The sequence below is a fragment of the Oncorhynchus nerka genome, linkage group LG10 (genome assembly GCF_034236695.1).
Source record: "Oncorhynchus nerka isolate Pitt River linkage group LG10, Oner_Uvic_2.0, whole genome shotgun sequence".
NCBI lineage: Eukaryota > Metazoa > Chordata > Actinopteri > Salmoniformes > Salmonidae > Oncorhynchus > Oncorhynchus nerka.
Genome location: NC_088405.1, coordinates 71,804,783 through 71,819,939, shown reverse-complemented (window position 1 = coordinate 71,819,939; position 15,157 = coordinate 71,804,783). Strand labels below are relative to the sequence as shown.

At 43.0% G+C, this 15,157-nt stretch overlaps 1 pseudogene; it reads right to left on the bottom strand.

The window, feature by feature from the left end:
* The window catches only part of LOC115135957 (homeobox protein cut-like 1), a 168,433-nt pseudogene that overhangs the window by 55,411 nt on the left and 97,865 nt on the right, over window positions 1–15,157 (bottom strand).

Below are 15,157 nucleotides of genomic sequence, written 5' to 3'. Positions count from 1 at the left end.
CCAGTAGGTGTTAGACCAGGACCAAAAGGTCTCCAATCTTTTCATCCTCAGAGTCTGAGTACATCTTCAGGTAGCAGATGTAAAGTCTAGGACTTTATATAAATGGAGATATAACAAGAAACCTCAAGCAGTGATCCTTTGAAATGTAGCACAGAGAATGTTACACTACCTCTCAAATCGCCGTGCTTAAAGGGCTGATTCTCTGAATGAGATAAATCGAGGATCCAGACAAGACGAGTGCCGCTCTGAGAAAGCAGCAGCACTTCAGTCTTAATGGTGTGAGCCGACTGTCAGCTTCGAACCCTTCAATTCAACTCCATTATACATTTACAGAGCCAGAATGTTTTTTATTTGTATCAAATGCGGTAGCATGCCAATGGAAACAGTTGACACATTGTTTCGGAGTGTGTCTATATTTGTAGAAAAGAAAAAGGTCCTTGAGATATAACATTATTTCCTTTGAGTCAAACAGTCTCTTCTTCTGCTGGCAGAGATAGCTGGAGCTGCATCCTGTTTGACTACTTTACTTCCTGTCTATAACCCCTCTAGGCGACTGACAGAGTAAAGAAACAAAAGGACTGTGTGTCCTTTTAAGTTGGAAGCACCCTGGCACACACACAGAGGCACAGGCCCATGCTCTGATGAAGGCTAATGGTGAGGGATTTATACTCCATATTACATTCTGGTCTGGGGTAACTTCTGCTCAGACAATGTCCACATTTTCAAAAAGCTCTTCATGACAGATATCCTTGAGTCTCAGGATTTTAGATATGGAGACAGACGAAAAGCCATTAATGGGTCTGTGTAAGGCAGCTGAATGTGGGGTATGCAATTGAAAGAGCTGGCATGTTGTGACAAGAGAAGGCGATAAGGCCTCAGAGATCAATGGTAGAATGCTAGGACTCTGTGCATCACTGAATTAGGCTCAATGAGTTCAACCAAACATCAGGCCCCTCTTTGGAAATAACCCTATAAGTGCTTATGAAGCCTGTTCAGTTCCAGCCCATGAATAAGACCTTGACGGGGGCAGTTCACACCAGGAGTTGACCTTGTGGTCGTGTCTACATGCATATCACAAAAAAACTCTGCTGAGAACAGATTGGCTGCTTTGATACTGGTTAAAGTTGAAATCAAACACAGTTTTTCCCCCTCTGGTATTATGACTGCTTTTTACCACAACGCTGGCGCTCCTCTTCTCCGTTTAATAAACAAAACAAAAACGCCTGTGGGCAGCCATCTATTTCCCCTAATGCGGAGCTCAGCTTTAAGGAAATTTAAACAAATAAAAATGGTGAAAACTAATGTTCAACTTGGTCAGTTGGCAAGTTCAAGATGGCAAACAAACACTACATAGTCCACAGCAGACGTCTGATTGATAAGTCACCTTAATAAATAATGTGTGCGTGTGTCTAGTTATGTATGTGTGTGTATGTGTGAGTGAGAGCGCTTGAAGGACTCACCACTCAGTTCACTGCTGTTTAGGCGCAGGGAGGAGCTCTCAGACTGCAGGCCTCGACTCTTCAACAACAGCTCCAGAGGCTTCTTAGAGTCCTGACACAGAGATAGGAAATTGTTAAACCTTGTTTGATAAGATACATTGTCTAAATATTGTTCCAATAAAACTCAAATGCAATATTCAGCCTCCTTACCTGTGCTGAGGAGAAGTTTGAAGAGCCAAACTCCATTGACTTTAGGATACTGTGAAGTAAACAAGGAGAAATGGACCACTTTATTACTGCACCCACTGCAAAAAGGAGATCACAAATACACACAGCACCACAGGACTGACATTTATCTGCTATCAGCCCCCACAGAACATCTACATCAGCGACAGGCAGTCCTTCACTCTGCTCCGACCATCAAAATCTGATAATGCAATGAAATCCTTAGAGCCAATCACAGTAATTAAAATGGATTATTCAATCATGTGCTGGGTGCCAATTGGATTTCAGGCGATATTATCTATAAAGGAAAAAGCGTCTATGAAAAGGTTGGGAGGCAAATAAAGACACTTTAGTCTATTAGGAGAGGAATGCTTCCCTTTGGGACCACAGACGGGCTATCAATACAAATTCCCACAAATAGCTCTTTGGCTGACCATCATAGTGGTGCTGAAAACTCTCACAAACAGAGCCATTCACTGATACTACCTTTAGGACTTCTTCCAATTGGGAATATTATGCCTGAAAATCCAGTTACCAAATTAATGTTCAGACGGCCCTGCCGTCCAGACGAGTGAAGATGGTTAAATCCTGGTAAGAAACCACCCGAGTACCCTAAACATGGGCAGTGCCGTCCAATTATCTTATCTGCAAATCTTAACTTAGTTAGCCTTCTTGTTACTGACTTGGACTGAGATAACATGCAGCACAACACCAAAAAAACTGAAGCCACTGTTCACCGTCATCTTGGGATACCAGAAATGCTAGAGCTTATACAAGCCAATGTCATAGAAAACTGAATATGGTGCAATAAAGCTCATGAAGTGTGTGTTGAGTAAAGATTAAACATGTCATTTATCATAACAGATTTCCTTGGTTGAATGACAGATCTACAGCGCACATTTATATGTGAATTTGGTCAGGTCGCCCAAAAAGTTATATATTACAGCTTTAAAAGAAGCGAAAAGATTAGAAGAGCATGACACTAAACCCACATTTGGGGAGAAAGCATCCAAGTACATACCCCTTTAATGAGTGTACAGCACAGCCATTTTAGCTTCCCATCTCCAGACCCCAAACATTCTGATCAGATAAGAAAGCAGTGGCAAACAGAGGTTGAACGCAAAGTCCTACTGTCCAATCAAACTAACATTTCTGATAGGCACTACCAGTGCCAATAATACTCAGACTCAGCGAGTCCACATTCCAGGGCTAAATCTAAAGGTTAATGAAAGTCTTCAGGGTGGTTTGGCAGGGTGTCCGAATCGCACATACTTGCACTCGGTGGCATCACAAGTATAGGCTTGGAGGCAGGAATTAATTTGACCTGATTAATGTGTATGGTTTTTTGAACTGATGCCTGTGGCTGAGGGGAGGGAAGGCAGACTGAGGGGGAAAGTGAATTACCTGAGCTCTTTCTTGATGGCTTCGTAGTCTGCCTGCTCTCGCAGTTTCTCCTCCAGTTGCTGTGTGGAAAGAGAGACACTTAGTTACTCTCTTAAGATGGGGCACTAAAGGAGTGCTTAAGCAAGTGTACACTTGGGGAGTGTACTCTTGGGAGGACAGAGCGTAAAAGTAAGTGTATAATCAAGTGGGCTCAGTGCGTGGGGAAAGAGCACACTTTAGCTATTTCAAGGCATGGGAAAATTAAGGAAAGTATACACTTTAGGGACAACTCTGTATAAATAGGGGTGGTTTTACAGTGATCGCAATGAGGACCAACGAATTGGGAAGGAAATATTTGGAGAGTCACAGTATAGAATATGTTTTCTTAAGGAGTCCCAGTGCATTAGCATGTGTACATTTGAGATGGCTCAGTGCATTGAGAAGAGTTCATAATAATTTTGCTCCTTTCTCTTTTGTGCAATCTTCACACATTACCATGTAGCTACACCATACCACGACAACTTCCGATAGAGAAGCACTTCAGTCTCTGTGCATAAAGCTCACTGGATATGACATGTCTGTTCAGTCGTCACAGATACAAAGACTTGTCAGTCAAGTCCTAAATGCAGAGCCGTATGAGAGGTGCCCCGTAGAGTTCAGTAAAACCACTGTAATGTTTATGGATAGAGGGCTTAGGGCTACGCATTAGTCAACTGAAATGTTTCAGTTGTAAAATACTGTTTTTCTCAGTTAAAGCTGAAAGGTAGTGCTTACAGTAGGAGTCAAGAACTAAAACCACCAATTGTTTGTACAATATATAACTGCATTACCTGGAGGCACACGGATGCACTATAAACTACTATTGACAAATTCCACTTATTTTTTACATGGCACACAAGTTCAGATGAATACACAGTAGTTAGGCCTACTCTTCCTAACTGACCCCTAAACTCATGTTATGAAATTGACCAGAGGCCTTGCTGATGACCAGACTAGCCTACCTACGGAGGAGAAGCTGTGACTATCAAAGATGATGAGGTACCCAATGAAGAGCTCCGTGGCCTGTCTGTCTATACCCCCCTGCCTGGCTGTACCATCTATGCTCCCTCCTCTCAAGATACTACATTTCTGAACTGCCTATCATCTAAAGCTGTGGGAGACCATCGCCAAAAAACTGCCACATCCTTAATTTTATTTTGTTAAAATGTTTTATGTTTATTTTGCTTTTAAAGAGACTGAGTTTTTACTTGTAATGAAAAGTACTATATGAAATCAATGTATTATTAGCGTTACGGCACTGACCAGGGCCCTCGTAGCGTTACGGCACTGACCAGGGCCCTCGTAGCGTTACGGCACTGACCAGGGCCCTCGTAGCGTTACGGCACTGACCAGGGCCCTCGTAGCGTTACGGCACTGACCAGGGCCCTCATAGCGTTACGGCACTGACCAGGGCCCTCGTAGCGTTACGGCACTGACCAGGGCCCTCAGTGATACTGTGGTGGTGTGACGGGGCTAACCTTGAGTAAGCTCTCCTTGGTGCTGAGCTGCTGCTCCAGCTGGCTTATCTGCGAGGCAGAATTCTCCCGGATGTTGGCCAAGCTAGCCTGCAGTCTCTGCACGTCCTCGGCCAGCTGCAGCACCTCCCGCTCCTTGGCGCTCAGCTCCACCTCCAGACTGGAGCGCGACAGAACCTCCAGGGCCTGCTCCAAGTCAGGGGCCTTTTGGATCTGTGTGGCAAGCTGGAGGGACTTGTTGGAGGACGACAGCTGTTCCCGAAGAGCCTCTGCTTCTCTCTCCGCTACCTCAGCTCTCTGTGAAGGAGAGAGAGACAAGTTTCCCCACTATCCCACCCTTCGCTGTCATGTTGTCTACAGATAACTAGAAGACAAATCACTGTAGGTCTCAAGTCTATACACAGCCATTTTTCAAGGCCCAAATCTAAACTTGAGATTTGCTAATATAACCTAAATGTTTGTCTAATAGACATTTATTTTACGTTGAAGTTTGAATTGCACACATGCATCTTTAGTTCCAAAATAGAACAGTGACTACAGAATTTAGACCCACAGCGATTTCACTTTTATGGATTTGTATATTCATGCATATCCTCCTGCATCAGATCATGACTGAACCACATCAGAAAACAAGTGGGGGAAGAACACAAGGCATCCTAATGTCTCATTACATGTTGAAGGTGCTTAAACATTCAACCTTTAGATATATTAGGAGCTAAAGCCTTCATCTTTATGGAATTATGGAAATGCTACATTTTTCAGGCGGTTAAGTTATTCCAAAAGTTTGGGTAATGAGGGCGCTATTTCATATAATGCCAAATAATTGTTTTGGGTGATTCTATTATAAATTGTAATCAGTGGGCTCCCTTTAATTATGCCGTAGCCAGAGAAAAACAAGGTAAGCAGATGCACAGGAAAACCTTTAGTGAGATATTACTCCCAAGGGCTAACGTATATTGAAGTGTGATGAAAACAGATACCCACACATTATAAATATTCTTCTAAAGAGTACCATTAACAATGTGCACTACAGAAGAAAAGAAAATCCTCCTCCATTGTCTCTCACATTATTATTACACAGCTAAATGTGACCATGATTGGAAGTGAATGTACCATCATTTATAACGTGAAGGAATGACACTGCAACTTGCCCAGTCATTGGGAGTGGAGAAAATTAAGTGTCGTCTGGAGAAGGCTGACACCAATGATTCTCACTCAACGCCCCTATCTAAACCCTCTTTGTCGCTTTGCTAGCAGATCTGAGGAGTGTGTGTGTAGTGAGGAGTGTGTGTGTAGATTACAGGAACTAAGTGACAGCGAGGCGCACACAACACACACACACACACTTCACCTGACAACTAATCACCTCACCAACTGTGCTTATTGATCAACGATGGTTTAATTTCAACTACCTGGTCTCTAGGCTTGGGCGGTATACCCTGTTATGGATGGTTTTTCAATACCGTGGAATATATATATTTTAATATTTGAGATACTTTTTAAGTACTTACCTGCAGTCAACTTGTGCAATACGTTAGGACAGGGGTACCTAACTCTTACACTATGAGGTCAGCATGCTGGTTTGCGTTAGGAGATAAAGCAGATTGCGTTCTTCATTTCACTTGTCACACTATTTTACATTGTGAAGTTTACCGTAGTTCCCCAGAACAGTTTAGCCAGTTAATTGTTTGTTTGTAAAAGAGAGAGGAAGTCCAGCTCTGTATTGACAGAGGTTGCATTTTATATGCAAATTTAATGTTTTTTTGCTTCAATAGAATGATCAAGGACGTGCAACTGTAGTTTTACTTAACAGAAAATACATAAGTGCAACACATTCTGCAAAAAAATTGCTTAATTTTCATCAGAAGTACAACGCTATTTGGCTGGCAGCCACATCACTAAATGAGCTTACAATGAAAAATGTATTTCTTTTGAAAACGATGCATGTTTCAAACTTCTATCATAGAAAGAATACATCTAACTACATTTCCGAATGTTTTGCTTAAAGTTAATCTCAGTAGCTACACATCAGTAAGAGCGCTGTCTGCTGAAAGATGAGAATTCACAAAATGGGCATTCTAAGTGGAGAAGTAAAACTGAAGCACAAAATGTGTCTGATACCGAGTAGAAATTCCAAGAAGCATTTTAGATCCGTGTATAATGTATAATTTTTTCCTGCGTGAAAAACACAGAATTCTGCGTTAACACGACCCCTAAGTTTAACTTGCAAGTTATCTAAGCATAGCAACCCCCACCCGTAGCACATGCTCCAGCAGGTATATTGCACTGGTCATCCCCAAAGTCAACACTTCCTTTGGCCGCCTTTCCTTCCAGTTCTCTGCTGCGTATCGCAAAAATCTCTGAAGCTGGAGTCTTATATCTCCCTCCCTAACTTTAAGCATCAGCTGTCAGAGCAGCTTAACTTCTTGCTCCTACCCTCTACTTTTTTGAACATTTTGTTAAAAATCGCGCAACATTTCAGCGCCCTGCTACTCATGCCAGGAATATAGTACGTTCATATGGTTAGAATGTGTGTATAGGAAACCCTCGGACGTTTTTAAAACTGGTTAAATCACGACTGTGGCTATTACATAACGTGCGTTACATCGGAAAGCGCAGGAAAACCTGATCACAGAAAATGGAAATAAATATCCTTGCACCACTTCCAGCAATTGTTAACAGTGAGCCGAATTAGATAAGACCGAGCATTCAACTCCCACAGCATCCCCATGCAGTCGAGTATCTTGTGAATTTAATCCTCTTTGATTCTTGGTTGAACCGAAAGAGGGCACGACGTACCTCGGTCTCCGCCCAGATCATTCCGGAAGAGCTCTCTCCTGAAATTTTTTCCAAGAGGACAGCTAATGATATGTACATCGCCTACGGTTGATTTTTATCGCTTATTAACGTTTACTAATACCTAAAGTAGCATTACAAACGTATTTGAAGTGTTTTGTGAAAGTTTATCGTCTACTTTTTGAATTTTAAAAAATGACGTTACGTTGTGAAATCGCAGTTTTTTCGTTTATCACACAGTCTACATATAACGATATCTTGGCTTTATATGGCCCGATTTAATCGAAATAAAGACCCAATAGTGTTTATGGGACATCTAGGAGTGCCAACAAAGAAGATGGTGAAAGGTAATGACTGTTTTCTATTTTATTGTGCGGTTTGTGTAACGCCGAAATGCTAATTATTTTGTTTACGTCCCCTGCTGTGCTTTTCTGTTGTAGTGTATTGGTGCATGCTATCAGATAATAGCTTCTCATGCTGTCGCCGAAAAGCATTTTAAAAATCTGACTTGTTGCCTGGATTCACAACGAGTGTAGCTTTAATTTGATACCCTGCATGTGTATTTTAATGAACTTTTGAGTTTTAACTAATACTATTAGCATTTAGCGTAGCACATTTGCATTTCCAGAGCTCTAGTTGGGACGCAAGCGTCCCAGGTAGAGGTAAGAGGTTAACAATTACTGTACCACTACACAGCCAATCTGAAAATAGCACACCCGACTACCTCATCACCATATTATTACTTACCCTCTTGCTCTTTTGCACCCCAGTATCTCTACTTGCACATCTATCACTTCAGTATTAATGCTAAATTGTAATTATTTTCCCCTCTTGGGCCTATTTATTGCCTACCTCCCTACTGTTCTACATTTGCACACACTGTAGATAGATTTTTCTATTTTTCTTTTCTTTTGTCCTATTGACTATACATTTGTTTATGTGTAACTCTGTTGTTGTTTTTGTCGCACTGCTTTGCTTCATCTTGGCCAGGTCGCAGTTGTAAATGAGAACTTGTTCTCAACTGGCCTACCTGGTTAAATAAAGGTGAAATAAATAAAAAATAAATAAAAATGTGGCTGAATAAATAAGGTCACGGGGCATCATATAGTGTTCGCTTTCTGCCGTGTTTGAGAAGTCAAAGCCCTTTGGATGAGTTATCTGTACAGTTGCCACGGCTTGATTTCCTGCTCCTTCCCACTCTTCTCCAAACAGGCAGCAGGCAGGCCTGTTGTGCTCATGACTCCAGACTCCATACTGACACAGCGTGTACATATGTTGCTTCAGAGCCAGTACTGTTCTTCCATCAGAAAAGCATGTGCCAAAACTTTGTTCATTTACACAATGTCTCTCATTCACATTTGATTGTAAAGGTCCAAACTCACCAAAAATTACATTCAGTAGCTCCTACCTATATATGTATAACTTAATGAGCTGGATTACCTGTCTTTGCAATTTGCTTATTTCCGTTTGCGCTCGTTAGCATTTTAACTAGCAGCCTCCATGGAAATTCACTATTACTTGTGCTCATTTTATTAGCATTCTGGTAATAGACGCACGGCCAAAGGGCTTTTTTTTGGGGGGGTTCTCGATGTCCGCAATAGGCTGAAAGAGGCTGGACTGAGGGCTTGTAGGCCTGTTGTAAGGCTGGTCCTCACCAGACATCATCGGCAACAACGTCGTCTATGGGCACAAACCCACTGTTGCTGGACCAGACAGGACTGGCAAAAAGTGCTCTTCACTGATGAGTCGCGGTCTTGTCTCACCAGGGGTGATGGTCGGATTCGCGTTTATCGTCGAAGGAATGAGAGTTACACCGAGGCCTGTACTCTGGAGCGGGATCGATTTGGAGGTGGAGGGTCCGTCATGGTCTGGGGTGGTGTGTCACAGGATCATCAGACTGAGCTTGTTGTCATTGCAGGCAATCTCAACACTGTGCTCTGCAAGACAGGAATGTCAGTGTTCTGCCATGGCCAGCGAAGAGCCCAGATCTCAATCCTATTGAGCACCTCTGGGACCTGTTGGATCAGAGGGTGAAGGCTAGGGCCATTCCCCCCAGAAATGTCCGGGAACTTGCAGGTGCCCTGGTGGAAGAGTGGGGTAAGAACTGGCAAATCTGGTGCAGTCCATGAGGAGGAGATGCACTGCAGTACTTAATGCAGTTGGTGGCCACACCAGATACTGACTGTTACTTTTGACCCCCCCTTTGTTTAGGGAAACACTATTCCATTTCTGTTAGTCACATGTCTATGGAACATGTTCAGTTTATGTCTCAGTTGTTGAATCTTGTTATGTTCATACAAATATTTACACATGTTATGTTTGCTGAAAATAAACACAGTTGACAGTGAGAGGACGTTTATTTTTTTGCTGAGTTTACATGCGACTCTGGATGACACCATAATGATGTTTTTTCAAAATTAGGGCTGTTTTTCGAAATAAATTAAATCTGCTTCGTGTTTTGTTTCCTTGCCACAATACTGACGTGTATAGCGATACTGGTATCATCCCGGCCCTAATTCACAGTCTAACAAACTAGATATAAACAAGATCCCATGGTAAAGACGGCGTTGATGAACCTCACAAAAAATATTTTTCAACTCCAGACCCAAAGCCCATAGAGAGTAATTACACTGCTGCTCATTATCTTGGCTTATATTCTCGGCAGATATCAAAGGGTCGTCTCAGTGTAAATAATGCCTAATCACCGCTATGATGTTTCTGGGCAGAAAACATGGAGAAATACATTAAAGGGGGCCAAAGATGGAGAGGCAACGCCAGATTAGCCACACTCTAATAGAATAGCCTATGTGTCTGTATTGTTCTTCAAGAGGCTAGTTTCACTTTTTCTTTTTGGAATTTTCCATGTTTCATATGTTCTGGAACACAATTTTGAACATATTTGAAACAGAACAACTCCTGTATCAAGCTGCTTAAAAATACACACTGACACTAAGGCCAAAGGGTGTATATGAGTACTATGTATATTATGCATATTCATCACACACTTTGATAGGATGGTTGTGATGAGGGGTTAAAAACAGCCAGGGACTGACCTGATTGGCTCTCTTCAGGTCTGACATCACCACTTCAATCTCATCGCCCCTGTAGAAAGAACAGGGCATGTAATCAACAAGGAGGCAAACAAAAGGCTTGGCACACAAGCAACAGGATGGAACACAGTATAAAATAGCGTACATTTGTAGAGTGATAGATAACTGTGTGTTCACATGAGTGGGACTGAGTGTTAACATGCACTGTAATGTTCTGTGCGTGCATTTGCACACAACTCTGTATACATCTATACAATATATATTTACAACCATAACTGTATATACAGACTGGATTCCTACTGTATACAGAAACCTGACAATACGTTCCTACTGTATGTGTTTGTGTGTTTGATAGTGAGAGCTTCGTCCTCTAGAGTTGGCTTGCTGCATGTCTCGTCCCTGCCCATGCCCATTAAGACCCTCTCAGTTACACCCTAATCCTTCCGTCTCCCTGCCACTCTGTCCCTTCCTGAGCCATGAGGACAAGCCCTGCCGTAAAACAGAAGGATTACACTAATGTCGTTTTTAGGCCTCCCCCTTAATACACACTAATCTCATATCATATTTTTCCATTCTGTTTAGTGGCTGGGCTCAAGCCCACAAATGGCATTCGACTTAGGAGTTTATTCACATCTCTCCATGCTTAACCCCAGGGTTAAAAGGTATGCTTCGCTGGTTAGTATTATCCCACACTTTGTGCTCCTCCGTCAGCTACTGGACAATTGTTCAGTGACTCAATAGGATTTACTACACTGGAGTTGGAACTGAACGTGCGTTTGAAAATGTGATATTTGACATTTAATTTGATATTAACTTATCGTGGTAGAGGAACAGGTGTTAAATGCATTCCAGCAAATAGAAACACTATCGGGTTTTGTGTCATGCAACCAATTGCGAGTGTGTGTGTGTGTGTGTTTTTGACGTGGTACTTCTACCCTTGGTTTTTTAATTACCCCAGCCAGTCAGAATTGCAGGGCTCAGATAACGGTTTCTTCTCAGTGGGCCCCTTCCATTTACGCAGGCTCAGGCAACGCTCACACACTGAGTGGAGCCAAATGTTGCCATGCTTAATTTAATGGCAACATCTAATTATAGATAATAACTTTGAATGCTTTAAATTATGTTAATTGGGTTTCGTGTCACATTTTAAGTGCACGGCATATTTGTAATGAGTAGGGATTATCATTGAGATGCATTGTTATTCATAATAAACTGTAGATCAACTGCTTCTATTAAAGATTGCAATGTGATACCGGTACTGCTGATTGAGACACGGCCACAAACACATAGTGTTGTGGATGGAAACAACACACATGGGGCCAATACAACCCCTGGCTGCAGTCCAAATCATATGACATCTCCTCTACTGTTAAAAGCATTCTGTGTTTGGACAACACAATCCAATTGTAAAAGCTTCTGGAGAGAGAGACGAGGAAAAGCTTTCCCAACCAGTTAGTGTTGTGATTTTAACAAGATACCCAGGCATTAACAATGTGTGCTGCTCTTGATACTAATGCAACCCAAATAGCATTGGAATTTGATAGTTCAATCAAGGTACAGATGCAAAGTATTATTAAATACCTTTGGATTTGCCTGGATTTGGGAATTAGGGAAAGGAAATACTGCTGTAATGCTGAGAGGAGGATCAGCGATTAGGTTTGGGAATAAAATGTATTAACAGTGTGCGATCTGTGGTCATGGCACCGATGCACAATCCCCCACTCACCCCCATCCCCTCACCCAGCCATGCTACAACACAACCCATTTACACTGGGACAAGGACAATACACTGCCACATCACAACAATACTGTTCTATTGGAGGGATACAAGGCAAGCTAAGGGAAATAATTTGTTGTGATTCTCCAGACATCTGTTATGAAGCATACATATAGAAATAGTCAATGCATGGAAATCACTTCCCCAAAAATGCAATTGAATTCATGCAGAATGTCGGTAAATGTGGAATCTAAGCCAGAGACTCTGGGATTAAGTCCAGAGCAGGCAGCACCTTCTGCGGAACATGTCTTGGTTGTCTAGGTCTGGGCACCCACAACACCCCCACACAGTCAGTCACAGTAGTCGCTACCTGACTGCGTAAAACCAAATCCAGACCAGTGAGAGTGAACAAACATCTCCCTCCGGGTGTACAGTGAACCATATTCACACAGTACAGACCCTGACTCCAGAGGACCGGAGGTGTTTGCCCTGCGCCTCTTCGGGATCAGTGTCCCTTCCATGGGACGGTTGAGCTAACGTAGGCTAATGCGATTAGCATGAGGTTGTAAGTAACAAGAACATTTCCCAGAGACTTTGGGAACAGTGCAGTTATAAACAAGACTCCCAGAGACTTTGGGAACAGTGCAGTTATAAACAAGACTCCCAGAGACTTTGGGAACAGTGCAGTTATAAACAAGACTCCCAGAGACTTTGGGAACAGTGCAGTTATAAACAAGACTCCCAGAGACTTTGGGAATAAACAAGACTCCCAGAGACTTTGGGAACAGTGCAGTTATAAACAAGACTCCCAGAGACTTTGGGAGCAGTTATAAACAAGACTCCCAGAGACTTTGGGAACAGTGCAGTTATAAACAAGACTCCCAGAGACTTTTATAAACAAGACTCCCAGGAAACAGTGCAGTTATAAACAAGACTCCCAGAGACTTTGGGAACAGTGCAGTTATAAACAAGACTCCCAGAGACTTTGGGAACAGTGCAGTTATAAACAAGACTCCCAGAGACTTTGGGAACAGTGCAGTTATAAACAAGACTCCCAGAGACTTGGGGAACAGTGCAGTTATAAACAAGACTCCCAGAGACTTTGGGAACAGTGCAGTTATAAACAAGACTCCCAGAGACTTTGGGAACAGTGCAGTTATAAACAAGACTCCCAGAGACTTTGGGAACAGTGCAGTTATAAACAAGACTCCCAGAGACTTTGGGAACAGTGCAGTGACTCCCAGAGACTTTGAACAGTGCAGTTATAAACAAGACTCCCAGAGACTTTGGGAACAGTGCAGTTATAAACAAGACTCCCTTGGGGAACAGAGACTTTGGGAACAGTGCAGTTATAAACAAGACTCCCAGAGACTTGGGAACAGTGCAGTTATAAACAAGACTCCCAGAGACTTTGGGAACAGTGAGACAGTTATAAACAAGACTCCCAGAGACTTTGGGAACAGTGCAGTTATAAACAAGACTCCCAGAGACTTTGGGAACAGTGCAGTTATAAACAAGACTCCCAGAGACTTTGGGAACAGTGCAGTTATAAACAAGACTCCCAGAGACTTTGGGAACAGTGCAGTTATAAACAAGACTCCCAGAGACTTTGGGAACAGTGCAGTTATAAACAAGACTCCCAGAGACTTTGGGAACAGTGCAGTTATAAACAAGACTCCCAGAGACTTTGGGAACAGTGCAGTAGGTTAAGGTGTTGGGGCTCCACAATTATTCTACCACTCATCCAGAATGCTTAATCATAAATACTGAAAATGTGCTGAATATGATGTAGTCTGTTGAGCTCACCCTGGATGCATTTTGAACCCCGATACCTGACATTAAAACGTCACCACCTCAGATGACTTGAACTAGAGTGAACCGAAGGTGTGCAAATGGCCCCTGTAGTGGTGCTGAAGGTGTGTGTTGGGGTTTTCTGGTTAAAACCAGGGGCCGGGGCCCTCTTCTCTCGGCCGCCCTGACCTTTCCATCGCCGCCTGTTGGAAATGAGCCGTTAACTCCTCTGGTCGGGCTCTGTGGCCGGGACGAGTCCGGAACGCTACGATACGCCTCTGGTAATCCATTCCTCTTCACCACTCTATCCCTCTCTCTCTTTTCCCTTCATATCCTGTGCCCCCTTACTCCCAGCCCAATCCCCCTGGGCCAGCACGACATTTCACAGATTTAGCCCATTAGATTTTCATTTTCCTCCCGTTCTCTTTCAGCACAGCCAATGTCGCCTTGGAGATTGTTCGCTTTCCTCCTTTGTCTTTTTTTCCCCTCACTTACTCGCTCCCTCTTTCTCTCTTCTGGTGTAGTTGCTTAACCTTTCTGCGGCTGGAGAGGCAAAATGGCCCCCGGGGTTTGGCTCTTCTCGCTGTGTGTGTGTATGTGTGTGTCGGAGGAGGAGAATGGAAGGCCATGTTAACATGGCCATTCTTCACACTGATGTGGCCGGGCTGCTCGTCACAATATTGTTATCCACTTTTATTAGAGTTTCCACCCACAACAACCACACAGACCCAAGAGACAATGATACTGCTGGACCCATAACACTCATCCACCTAGCTAGCACAGCCTATTCAGGAAATACACATCATTTAGTAGAGCACCATGAACCAGTATTTTATGTGCCTGGTTACAAAGTCCAGGGAAAATGAAAAGGGTGGGGATATCATTCATACAACACTCCACATATGATACCATTCTTCCCAACATATAAAATATGTCCTCAGAGGGAAGAAATAGCATTGTGCTGATAGTGTTGTTGCCCCGTTGCTGCGCTCACCCAAAATAACGCTAAAGCTAACATCTGGAGTGAAATGTTCCAGTTCTGTCCTACAACACACACGGTCACACACATATTGTATTATGCTACCAGGCCTGGCATGCCCTGCTGCTGAATCTCTCTATCAATCCAGAGCTGTGTTTATATTGCTCGGGCCATGGAGCTCTGCTTACAGTGTCACTGTGGGGGTTTGCAATAATATTGTGGAGGTCCGCCTGTGATGTCATTTGTAGCACTGGAGAACACTA